The following is a 14,301-nucleotide window of genomic DNA, read 5'->3' as shown; positions in this document are numbered from 1 at the left end:
GGTACTATGGAGAGAGCAACAGATTTATTGGAAATAATACATACCGATGTATGTGGTCCGATGAATATTGAGGCTCGTGGCGGATATCGTTATTTTCTCACCTTCACAGATGATTTAAGCAGATATGGGTATATCTACTTAATGAAACATAAGTCTGAAACATTTGAAAAGTTCAAGGAATTTCAGAGTGAAGTTGAAAATCATCGTAACAAGAAAATAAAGTTCCTACGATCTGATCGTGGAGGAGAATATTTGAGTTACGAGTTTGGTGTACATTTGAAAAATTGTGGAATAGTTTCACAACTCACGCCACCCGGAACACCACAACGTAATGGTGTGTCCGAACGTCGTAATCGTACTTTACTAGATATGGTGCGATCTATGATGTCTCTTACTGATTTACCGCTATCTTTTTGGGGTTATGCTTTAGAGACGGCCGCATTCACGTTAAATAGGGCACCATCTAAATCCGTTGAGACGACACCTTTTGAACTATGGTTTGGCAAGAAACCAAAGTTGTCGTTTCTTAAAGTTTGGGGCTGCGATGCTTATGTGAAAAAGCTTCAACCTGATAAGCTCGAACCCAAATCGGAGAAGTGTGTCTTCATAGGATATCCAAAGGAAACTATTGGATACACCTTCTATCACAGATCCGAAGGCAAGACTTTTGTTGCTAAATTCGGAAACTTTCTTGAGAAGGAGTTTCTCTCGAAAGAAGTGAGTGGGAGGAAAGTAGAACTTGACGAGGTAACTATACCTACTCCATTATTGGGAAATAGTACATCACAGAAAACTGTTTCTATGAGAACTACACCAATAAGAGAGGAAGTTAATGATGATGATCATGAAACTTTAGATCAAGATACTACTGTACCTCGTAGATCAACCAGAGTAAGATCCGCACCAGAGTGGTACGGTAATCCTGTTCTGGAAGTCATGCTACTAGATCATGATGAACCTACGAACTATGAAGAAGCGATGGTGAGCCCAGATTCCGCAAAGTGGCTTGAAGCCATGAAATCTGAGATGGGATCCATGTATGAGAACAAAGTATGGACTTTGGTTGACTTGCCCGATGATCGGCAAGCAATTGAGAATAAATGGATCTTTAAGAAAAAGACTGACGCTGATGGTAATGTTACTATCTACAAAGCTCGACTTGTCGCAAAAGGTTTTCGACAAGTTCAAGGAGTTGACTACGATGAGACTTTCTCACCCGTAGCGATGCTTAAGTCTGTCAGAATCATGTTAGCAATTGCCGCATTTTATGATTATGAAATTTGGCAAATGGATGTAAAAACCGCATTCCTGAATGGATTTCTGGAAGAAGAGTTGTATATGATGCAACCCGAAGGTTTTATCGATCCAAAAGGAGCTAACAAAGTGTGCAAACTCCAGCGATCCATTTATGGACTGGTGCAAGCATCTCGGAGTTGGAATAAACGCTTTGATAGTGTGATCAAAGCATTTGGGTTTATACAGACTTTTGGAGAAGCCTGTATTTACAAGAAAGTGAGTGGGAGCTCTGTAGCATTTCTGATATTATATGTGGATGACATATTACTCATTGGAAATGATATAGAATTTCTGGATAGCATAAAGGGATACTTGAATAAAAGTTTTTCGATGAAAGACCTCGGGGAAGCTGCTTACATATTAGGCATAAAAATCTATAGAGATAGATCAAAACGCTTAATTGGACTTTCACAAAGCACATACCTTGACAAGATTTTGAAGAAATTCAAAATGGATCAAGCAAAGAAAGGGTTCTTGCCTGTATTGCAAGGTGTGAAGTTGAGCCAGACTCAATGCCCGACCACTGCAGAAGATAGAGAGAATATGAAAGATGTTCCCTATGCTTCAGCCATAGGCTCTATCATGTATGCAATGCTGTGTACCAGACCTGATGTGTGCCTTGCCATAAGTTTAGCAGGGAGGTACCAAAGTAATCCAGGGGTGGATCACTGGACAGTGGTCAAGAACATCCTGAAATACCTGAAAAGGACTAAGGATATGTTTCTCGTATATGGAGGTGACAAAGAGCTCACCGTAAGAGGTTACGTTGATGCAAGCTTTGACACTGATCCGGACGATTCTAAATCGCAAACCGGATACGTGTTTACTTTAAACGGTGGAGCTGTCAGTTGGTGCAGTTCTAAGCAAAGCGTCGTAGCGGGATCTACATGTGAAGCGGAGTACATAGCTGCTTCGGAAGCAGCAAACGAAGGAGTCTGGATGAAGGAGTTCATATCCGATCTAGGTGTCATACCTAGTGCATCGGGTCCAATCAAAATCTTCTGTGACAATACTGGTGCAATTGCCTTGGCAAAGGAATCCAGATTTCATAAAAGAACCAAGCACATCAAAAGACGCTTCAACTCCATCCGGGATTTAGTCCAGGTGGGAGACATAGAGATTTGCAAGATACATACGGATCTGAATGTTGCAGACCCGTTGACTAAGCCTCTTCCACGAGCAAAACATGATCAGCACCAAGGCTCCATGGGTGTTAGAATCATTACAGAGTAATCTAGATTATTGACTCTAGTGCAAGTGGGAGACTGAAGGAAATATGCCCTAGAGGCAATAATAAAGTTATTATTTATTTCCTTGTATCATGATAAATGTTTATTATTCATGCTAGAATTGTATTAACCGGAAACATAATACATGTGTGAATACATAGACCAACAGAGTGTCACTAGTATGCCTCTACTAGACTAGCTCGTTAATCAAAGATGGTTATGTTTCCTAACCATGAACAAAGAGTTGTTATTTGATTAACGAGGTCACATCATTAGTTGAATGATCTGATTGACATGACCCATTCCATTAGCTTAGCACCCGATCGTTTAGTATGTTGCTATTGCTATCTTCATGACTTATACATGTTCCTATAACTATGAGATTATGCAACTCCCGTTTACCGGAGGAACACTTTGGGTACTACCAAACGTCACAACGTAACTGGGTGATTATAAAGGAGTACTACAGGTGTCTCCAATGGCAGATGTTGGGTTGGCGTATTTCGAGATTAGGGTTTTGTCACTCCGATTGTCGGAGAGGTATCTCTGGGCCCTCTCGGTAATACACATCACATAAGCCTTGCAAGCACTGCAACTAAATAGTTAGTTGTGACATGATGTATTACGGAACGAGTAAAGAGACTTGCCGGTAACGAGATTGAACTAGGTATTGGATACCGACGATCGAATCTCGGGCAAGTAACATACCGATGACAAAGGGAACAACGTATGTTGTTATGCGGTCTGACCGATAAAAGATCTTCGTAGAATATGTAGGAGCCAATATGGGCATCCAGGTCCCGCTATTGGTTATTGACCGGAGACGTGTCTCGGTCATGTCTACATTGTTCTCGAACCGTAGGGTCCGCACGCTTAACGTTACGATGACAGTTATTATGAGTTTATGCATTTTGATGTACCGAAGGTTGTTCGGAGTCCCGGATGAGATCACGGACATGACGAGGAGTCTCGAAATGGTCGAGACGTAAAGATTGATATATTGGAAGCCTATGTTTGGACATCGGAAGTGTTCCGGGTGAAATCGGGATTTTACCGGAATACCGGGAGGGTTACCGGAACCCCCCGGGAGGCTAATGGGCCTATTGGGCCTTAGTGAAAAATAGAGAAGAGGCAGCCCACAGCCTAGCCGGCGCCCCCCCCCTTCCCCAAGTCCTAGTAGGACTAGGAAAGGTGGGCCGGCCACCTCTCTCTCTTTCCCCCTCCCGGGAATCCTAGTTGGACTAGGATTGGAGGGGGAGTCCTACTCCCGGTGGGAGTAGGACTCTCCTGCGCCCCCACCTTGGCCGGCCAGCCCCTCCTCCCTTGCTCCTTTATATACGGGGGCAGGGGGCTCCCCACAGACACACAAGTTGATCCTTGAGATCGTTCCTTAGCCGTGTGCGGTGCCCCCTGCCACCAAATTCCACCTCGATCATACCGTTACAGTGCTTAGGCGAAGCCCTGCGTCGGTGGTACATCAAGATCGTCACCACGCCGTCGTGCTGACGGAACTCTTCCTCGACGCTTTGCTGGATCGGAGCCCGAGGAACGTCATCGAGCTGAACGTGTGCCAAGAACTCGGAAGTGCCGGAGTAACGGTGCTTGGATCGGTCGGATCGGGAAGAAGACGTACGACTACTTCCTCTACGTTGTGTGATCGCTTCCGCAGTCGGTCTGCGTTGGTACGTAGACAACACTCTCCCCTCTCGTTGCTGTGCATCACCATGATCTTGCGTGTGCGTAGGAAATTTTTTGAAATTACTGCGTTCCCCAACAGAAAAGACTAGTATTGATCTGTGGGGCCAGTCTAGATCCCGCCAAGAGTAATGACCACCGGCGGGTGTGTCCGGGGCGTTACAAGTTGTTATCAGAGCCAACCCTCGCGGTTACACGGATGTTTGCGGACAGGTGTGTGGTCATGTTGTTCATGACGTTTGTGACCCGTCGTGGCACACGACATGGCACATGTATCGGACTGGAAGCACAGACGTATGTGCCAAGAGGGAACGTTCCTCTGGCCCGACGAGGACGTCGGTTCCTCTGAGTGGGGGTGTATGTGATAGCCTGGCTTATTAGGGATGATAGACTACTCATATCAATAAGGAATTCCTTCTTTTCCGGGAGTCCATTCTGACGGAACTCCAAAGTTAAGCGTGCTCAGCTTGGAGTAGTTTCACGATGGGTGACCGACCGGGAAGTTGCTCCCGGGTGCGCACGAGTGAGGACAAAGTGCGTAGAAAAGACTAGTATTGATCTGTGGGGCCAGTCTAGATCCCGCCAGGAGTAATGACCACCGGCGGGTGTGTCCGGGGCGTTACAATGCGCCAAGGAGGAGTCCTCCTCCTAGTAGGAGTAGGACTCTAACTAGGAGGGGGAAGGAAGTGGGGAGGGAGAAGGAAAGGGGGGCGCCGCCCCCCTCTCCTAGTCCAATTCGGACCAGGGGGGAGGAGGCGCGCGGCCCACCCTGGCTGTCCCCCTCTCTCTCTCTCTCCACTAAGGCCCATATGGCCCATTACTTCTCCGGGGGGCGGTTCCGGTAACCCTCCGGCTCTCCGGTTTTCTCCGAAATCACCCGGAACACTTCCGGTGTCCGAATATAGCCGTCCAATATATCAATATTTATGTCTCGACCATTTCGAGACTCCTCGTCATGTCCGTGATCACATCCGGGACTCCGAACTAACTTCGGTACATCAAAACTCATAAACTCATAATATAACTGTCATCGAAACCTTAAGCGTGCGGACCCTACGGGTTCGAGAACAATGTAGACATGACCGAGACATGTCTCCGGTCAATAACCAATAGCGGGACCTGGATGCTCATATTGGCTCCCACATATTCTACGAAGATCTTTATCGGTCAGACCGCATAACAACATACGTTGTTCCCTTTGTCATCGGTATGTTACTTGCCCGAGATTCGATCGTCGGTATCTCAATACCTAGTTCAATCTCGTTACCGGCAAGTCTCTTTACTCGTTTTGTAATACATCATCTCGCAACTAACTCATTAGTTGCAATGCTTGCAAGGCTTATGTGATGTGCATTACCGAGAGGGCCCAGAGATACCTCTCCGACAATCGGAGTGACAAATCCTAATCTCGAAATACGCCAACCCAACATTTACCTTTGGAGACACCTGTACAGCTCCTTTATAATCACCCAGTTACGTTGTGACGTTTGGTAGAACACAAAGTGTTCCTCCGGCAAACGGGAGTTGCATAATCTCATAGTCATAGGAACATGTATAAGTCATGAAGAAAGCAATAGCAACATACTAAACGATTGGGTGCTAAGCTAATGGAATGGGTCATGTCAATCACATCATTATCCTAATAATGTGATCCCGTTAATCAAATGACAACACATGTCTATGGTTAGGAAACATAACCATCTTTGATTAACGAGCTAGTCAAGTAGAGGCATACTAGTGACGTTTAGTTTGTCTATGTATTCACACAAGTATTATGTTTCCGGATAATACAATTCTAGCATGAATAATAAAAATTTATCATGATATAAGGAAATAAAATAATAACATTATTATTGCCTCATGTTCTTGCTCCATTTTCGTCACACAAGAATGCTCTCATCATGCACAACCCTGATGACAAGCCAAGCAATTGTTTCATACTTTAGTAATCTCAAACCTTTTTTAACTTTCACGCAATACATGAGCGTGAGCCATGGATATAGCACTATAGGTGGAATAGAATATACTGAAGGGGGTTATGTGGAGAAGACAAAAAAGGAGAAAGTCTCACATCGACGCGGCTAATCAATGGGCTAGGGAGATGCACATCAATTGATGTCAATGCAAGGAGTAGGGATTGCCATGCAACTGATGCACTAGAGCTATAATTATATGAAAGCTCAACAAAAGAAACTAAGTGGGTGTGCATCCAACTTGCTTGCTCATGAAGACCTAGGGCACTTGATCACACTACAAGAATTATGGTGATCCATGACAGTCTCAATCCGTCATGGACCAGCGTAAATCCGTCATGAAGGGGTGTCCTTGACATATTAGAAATCCGTCATGTATATCACATCATAATTGGACCATGTGCATTCCATGACGGTTCTTGGCCATCATTGATGGCACTTAACTGACGTTGTCATAACGGTGTTATCTTGACTGCCACATCATCAGCTGACATGGATCTGACATGGTGGCCTAGGGAATAAGAAGCCCAATTAGACTTTTGGCCCACTAAATTGCAGCTTGGCCCAAGATGGACAACCCATGTAGTAATCAGCCCATTTGAAATTTCAGCCCATTAAATATCAAGTTGGTCCAAGGCCCACTAATTTCATTCATGGCTCATGATGTTATCGGCGCAATTAGGATTTTAACCTACTAAATTTCATAGAGACTAATTGCCCACTAATTTTGGTTCTTAACATTTTAGCTCATGAGGAGGCCCATTGTTGGAATATATAAGCCATGGTCTATAATGAAAACTTCCCACTAGTATATGAAAATGACAAAGCAAGAGACTCTCTATCATAAAGATCATGGTGCTACTTTGAAGCACAAGTGTGGAAAAAGGATAGTAGCATTGCCCCTTTTTTGGGCCTTCTCTTTTTTTATTTATTTGTCCCCTTTTTGGGACAATCCTCTATCAATGATGATCATCACGCTTCTATTTATTTACAACTCGATACTAGAACTAGATATGACTCTATATGAATGCAATGAGTGACATGACTCATGAGTGACATGTATGAAAGAATTATGAACGGTGGCTTTGCCACAAATACGATGTCCACTACATGATCATGCAAGGCAATATGACAATGATGATGCGTGTCATAATAAACGGAACGGTGGAAAGTTGCATGGCAATATATCTCGGAATGGCTATGGAAATGCCATAAAAGGTAGGTATGGTGGCTATTTTGAGGAAGATATAAAGAGGTTTATGTGTGATAGAGCGTATCGTATCACGGGGTTTGGATGCACCGGCGAAGTTTGCACCAACTCTCAAGGTGAGAAAGGGCAATGCACGGTACCGAAGAGGCTAGCAATGATGGAAGGGTGAGAGTGCGTATAATCCCTGGACTCAACATTAGTCATAAAGAACTCACATACTTATTGCAAAAATCTACAAGTCATCAAAAGCCAAGTATTACGCGCATGCTCCTAGGGGGATAGATTGGTAGGAAAAGACCATCGCTCGTTGATACGTCTCCATCGTATCTACTTTTCCAAACACTTTTGCTCTTGTTTTGGACTCTAACTTGCATGATTTGAATGGAACTAACCCGGACTGACGCTGTTTTCAGCAGAATTACCATGGTGTTATTTATGTGCAGAAACAAACGTTCTCGGAATGACCTGAAACTTCACGGAGCAACTTTTTGGAAAATATGAAAAATACCTGCAAAAATTGAAGGCCAGGGGGCCCACCACCTGTCCACGAGGGTGGGGGCGCGCCCCCTACCACGTGGGCCCCCTGATGCCTCTCCGACTCCAACTCCAACTCCATATATTGTGTTTCGGGGAGAAAAAAATCAGATAAAGAATTCATCGCGTTTTACGATACGGAGCCGCCGCCAAGCCCTAAAACCTCTCCGACTCCAACTCCAACTCCATATATTGTGTTTCGGGGAGAAAAAAATCAGATAAAGAATTCATCATGTTTTACGATATGGAGCCGCCGCCAAGCCCTAAAACCTCTCGGGAGGGCTGATCTAGAGTCCGTTCGGGGCTCTGGAGAGGGGAATCCGTCGCCATCGTCATCATCAACAATCCTCCATCACCAATTTCATGATGCTCACCGTCGTGCGTGAGTAATTCCATCGTAGTCTTGCTGGACGGTGATGGGTTGGATGGGATCTATCATGTAATCAAGTTAGTTTTGTTAGTGTTTGATCCCTAGTATCCACTATGTTCTGAGATTGATGTTGCTATGACTTTGCTATGCTTAATGCTTGTCACTAGGGCCCGAGTGCCATGATTTCAGATCTGAACCTATTATGTTTTCATCAATATATGAGAGTTCTTGATCCTATTTTGCAAGTCTATAGTCACCTATTATGTGTTATGATCCGTTAACCCCGAAGTGACAATAATCGGGATACTTACCGGTGATGACCGTAGTTTGAGGAGTTCATGTATTCACTATGCATTAATGATTTGTTCCGGTTCTCTATTAAAAGAAGGCCTTAATATCCTTTAGTTTCCGTAAGGACCCCGCTGCCACGAGAGGGTAGGACAAAAGATGTCATGCAAGTTCTTTTCCATAAGCACGTATGACTATGTTCAGAATACATGCCTACACTATATCAATGAACTGGAGCTAGTTCTGTGTCACCCTACATTATGACTGTTACATGATGAACCGCATCCGGCATAATTCTCCATCACTGAGCCATTTCCTACGAGCTTTCCATATATTGTTCTTCGCTTATTTACTTTTCCGTTGCTATTGCTATGATCACTACAAAATACCAAAAACATCACTTTTACTATTGTTACTTTTTGCTACCGTTACCACTACTATCATATTACTTTGCTACTAAATACTTTGCTGCAGATACTAAGTTTCCAGGTGTGGTTGAATTGACAACTCAGCTGCTAATACTTGAGAATATTCTTTGGCTCCCCTTGTGTCGAATCAATAAATTTGGGTTGAATACTCTAGCCTCGAAAACTGTTGCGATCCCCTATACTTGTGGGTTATCAAGACCATTTTCTGGCGCTGTTGCCGGGGAGCATAGCTCTATTCTTTGAGTCACTTGGGATTTATATCTGCTTATCATTATGAAGAACTTGAAAGATCCGAGAACCAAAATGTATCCCTCAACTACGAGGGGAGGTAAGGAACTGCCATCTAGCTCTACACTTGATTCACCTTCTGCATTGAGTAAGCTTGCGACGCCTAAAACTTCTTCTGCTATTCATTCTGATATGTCGCATGTTATTGATGATGTCACTTCTGTTATGCATGATACTTATGATGAAACTACTTCTATGCTTGATACTACTGTGCCACTTGGTGATTTTCTCGATGAACAACTTGCTAGGGCTAGAGAGATTGAAAATATTGAATCTGATAATACTGATGAAAGTGATAATGAAGAATCACTTGTTATTCTTAAGGGTTATGTTTTTGATCAAGAAGCTTCTTTAGCTATATTAGCTTGCAAAGATACAAACGAACTTAAGAGGTTATTAGCTAAATGGAATAAGCAATCTCTAAATGCTAGAATGAAACTTGACCCTGCTTTTGCTACTTCACCTATTTGTGTTACCGATAAGGATTATGAATTCTTTGTTGATCCTGATACAATTACTTTGGTTGAATCTGATCCTTTCCATGGCTATGAATCTAAAACTGTTGTGGCACATCTTACTAAAATAAATGATATAGCCACCCTGTTCACTAAAGATGAGAGAACTCGTTACTTTTATATCCTTCAAATATTTCCGTTCTCATTAAAGGGTGATGCTAAGATATGGTTTAATTCTCTTGATCCTGGTTGTGTGCATAGTCCCCAGGATATGATTTATTACTTCTCTGCTAAATATTTCCCTGCTCATAAGAAACAAGCTGCTTTAAGGGATCTATATAATTTTGTGCAAATTGAAGAAGAGAGTCTCCCACAAGCTTGGGGGAGGCTTCTCCAATTACTTAATGCTTTGCCCGATCATCCTCTTAGGTAAAATGAAATACTTGATATATTTTATAATGGACTAACCGATGCTTCCAGAGATTACCTGGATAGTTGTGCTGGTTCTGTTTTCAGGGAAAGAACACCCGATGAAGCTGAAATTTTATTGAATAATATGTTGACAAATGAAAATAATTGGACACCCCCGGAGCCAATTCCTGACCCTATTCCTAAACCAACTCCGAAGAAGATGGGTATTCTATTTCTCAGTCCTGAAGATATGCAAGAGGCAAAGAAATCTATGAAAGAAAAAGGTATTAAAGCCGAAGATGTTAAGAATTTACCTCCTATTGAAGAAATACACGGTCTTAATTTACCTCTTGTTTAAGAAACATATGATCTTAATCCTTTACCTATTAAAGAAACTCATGGTCTTGATAACCCGACACAGATAGTAAAGGTAAATTCTCTCTATAGATATGATAAAGCTGTAATCCCATTTACTAAGTTTGCTAGCCCATGCTTAGATGAGTTTGATAGATTTATGGCTAAGCAAGAAGACTTTAATGCTTAATTTGGTAGACAATTGAAATACAATTCAAATATGCTTGAACACTTGGGTGATTATATGGCTAATGTCAAAGGTGAACTTAAACTTATTAGTAAATATGCTTCTATGGTTACCACTCAAGTAGAACAAGTACTTAAAGCTCAAAATGATTTGCTCAATGAATTGAATAGTAAAGATAATGATCATGATGTTAGAGTTATGACTAGAGGTGGTAAAATGACTCAGGAACCTTTGTATCCTGAAGGCCACCCTAAGAGAGTTGAGCAAGATTCTCAGAGAAATAATATAGATGCACCTAGTCCTTCTAAAAGGAACAAAAAGAAAAATGATAGGACTTTGCATGCTTCTAGTGAACTTGTTACTGAAACACCTAAGAATCCAAATGATATTTCTATTTCTGATGCTGAAACACAATCTGGTAATGAACCTGAAACTAGTGATAATGCCAATAATAATATTCATGATGATGCTCAACCTAGCAATGATAATGATATAGAAATTGAACCTGTTCTTGATCTTGATAACCCACAATCAAAGAATCAACGTTATGATAAGAAATACTTTGTTGCTAGGAAACAAGGTAAAGAAAGAGAACCATGGGTTCAGAAACCCATGCCTTTTCCTCCCAAACCATCCAAGAAAAAGGATGATGAGGATTTTGAGCGCTTTGCTGAAATGATTAGACCTATCTTTTTACGTATGCGATTAACTGATATGCTCAAAATGAATCCTTATGCTAAGTATATGAAGCCGGTGTTAGTGTTATGCCTCTCTCTTTATATCGTAGACTTGATTTGAATAAGTTGACACCTACTAAAATATCTTTGCAAATGGCTGATAAATCAACTGCTATACCTGTCGGTATTTGTGAGGATGTGCCTGTTGTAGTTGCAAACGTTACTATTTTAACGGACTTTGTTATTCTTGATATTCCCGAGGACGATAGTATGTCTATTATTCTTGGAAGACCCTTTTTGAATACTGCAGGGGCTGTTATTGATTGCACTAAAGGCAATGTCACTTTTCATGTTAATGGTAATGAGCATACGGTACACTTTCCGAGGAAACAACATCAAGTTCACAGTATCAATTCTATTGGAAAAATTCCATCGATTATATTTGGAGGTTTTGAATTTCCTCTTCCTACTGTCAAGAAGAAATATGATATTCTTATTATTGGGGATGTGCATATCCCCATTGAGGTAACATAGTGTTATTCGAAATTTCCCAGGTTCCATGTTATTCGGAATGAATTCGTTAACAAGACTTGATCAACCTTGTTAGTGGATTCCTTTTGATGGTCATGAGATGGATGAAACTAGAAGGCACAACCTGCTGTACCCCACTTTTACTTTCTGTTATTTATATAAAATAAAATAAAATAAATATTTTTCTGTCTGTTATCTGATTATTCGTGCAATATAAAAATACCCCAAAAATAAAAGTTCTCCAAATGCCCTGAAATTTAAATATGATTTTTTCTAGAATATTTGAGAATATTTGGCACTGGAAACACAGCAGGGGGGTCAACCACCTGCCCACGAGGGTCCACAGTGGCTCTCCTCCACTTATTCCTGCACCCACACACTTCTTCTTCCTCCCACAAACACGAATATCCAGCTCAAGCACGAGTTCTAGCTCATCTTGCTGCCATTTCCGATCTCCTTGCTCAAAGCACCTCTCACAAAACTGCTTGGGGAGATTGTTCCTTGGTTTGTGACTCCTCCATTGGCCCAATTAGTTTTTGTTCTAGTGCTTTATTCATTGCAAATTTTTGCTGCTTAGGTGACCCTATTCTTGAGCTTGCATGTGAAATTTATATGGTCAAAAGTAGTTTTGATGCATGATATAGGCTCTAGGCACTTGTAGGAGTAGTTGCTATTAATATTATTGAGTTTGGTTTACTTTTATTTTGAAGTTACTAAAAATTTCAGAATTTTTCAGAAAATAATGGGGAGACTTTTGAGGGGCTCATCGAGCCAAATCTCGAAGGAAAAGGCACCGAAGCCTAAGTATAATCTACCTCGCACCGCGGAGGTTCGGGCGTGTGAATGGCCTTCCGATGATTTCTTGAGAGCAGCCGGGATTTATGAAGATTATCATGAATTGGCTAAGAATGCAGGCCTCACCGCTTTCCTCCATGACCAATGTGATCAGTATCTCTTACTGACAAATATCTTTGTGCAAAACTTTCATTTCCATTCTAGGAGCTCACCACCTATGGTGGAGTTTTATTTATATGATGAGCATAAGGAGATGTCACTTTATGATTTTTGTTGGGTTTGTTTAGTCTATTTTGAGGGCAAGACAGAAGAACCACATCGCGATGATGTGGAGGGGTTTATTGATACTATCACTATAGGGGAAACAAGGAAGGTTTACGATGCACGAATCACTAGCATACATTTCCCTGTTTTACGCTATTTTGCATTATTTGCTAGTCGTTGTTTAATTGGTCGCGGGAACTGTGGAAACCTTAGTATCCTTAATATTATGATTTTGCTCCATGGTTTATACGGTGATAACTCTGTTAGTATGGGCGACATTATTGCTAAACGGTTAAGTCTAAACCGTACCAAGGGCCCATCTTTGGAGGCATCTGTGCTTCACGCCTAGCTGCACATTTTAACATACCTATTAGGCATTATGAGAAGGAAGAAAAAGTGCTGCCTCGTGTTTATCTAGATTATAAAAGTATGGTGACACATGATTTTATTGTTAAGAATAGGGAAGGAGAGCTTAAATACCAATTGTTCTTTAATAAGCATCATTCGGAGAATATTACCCTGCCTGCTCCTTCTTTGTTTCATTTATCTGCAGGCCAGTACCTTGTTCGGTTAAAGGCTATTCACGCCTACCGGAACCCTGCACCAGCCATGGAGCCAGAGCCGGAACCACAAGTTGATCCTTCATGATAGTCTAATTACCAGTGGGATCCGGAGATGATTGTCAGCCAGTGGTAATCAGAGTCTTCCTCTTCTTCATCCCAGTACGACCCCAACTATTATTATGGTTATCCGCCAGGCCAGCCGTGGCCATAGACCAACTTAGGCCAAAAGCCTAAGCTTGGGGGAGTACGTATTTCCCACCAACATTACATTTATGCTCACACACTCATTGCTAGATGTCGGTGCTCATACTTTTTCATTGTATCATCCATGTTAGTTTAATTTTCCTTTTTATGCCTTCTTCTTGTGTGTTTAATAAACCTTAAGAAAAACCAAAAAAATCAGTTGTAGCTTTTAATTAGTTTACTTTCCATGCTTGTAGTTGTCAGTGGGAACGACACCTATGGGATCACAAGAATCCCTACTACGGTTGCGGGGCGCGGGGTCGTGAGAAGAGCGGATCAAACAGATAGCACACGGTTCATTTATCCAGGTTCGGGAAGCGAGGATGCATTAAACCCTACTCCTGCTTTGGTGGATTGTATATCTGTGTTCTTGAGCTAGCTATGGGGCATGAGGAGCTCCAAAAAGCCGAATCCCCCTCCTGGTCGCCTCGGGCCTCCTTTTATAGGAAAGGGGTTGCCACAGTGGCACACAGGAGGTGGAAAGGGTACAGTGATGTGAGGTTATCCCTC

The sequence above is a fragment of the Triticum aestivum genome, chromosome 2A, assembly GCF_018294505.1.
Source record: "Triticum aestivum cultivar Chinese Spring chromosome 2A, IWGSC CS RefSeq v2.1, whole genome shotgun sequence".
Classification (NCBI taxonomy): Eukaryota; Viridiplantae; Streptophyta; class Magnoliopsida; order Poales; family Poaceae; genus Triticum; species Triticum aestivum.
Note: the sequence above shows the minus strand (reverse complement) of the source record.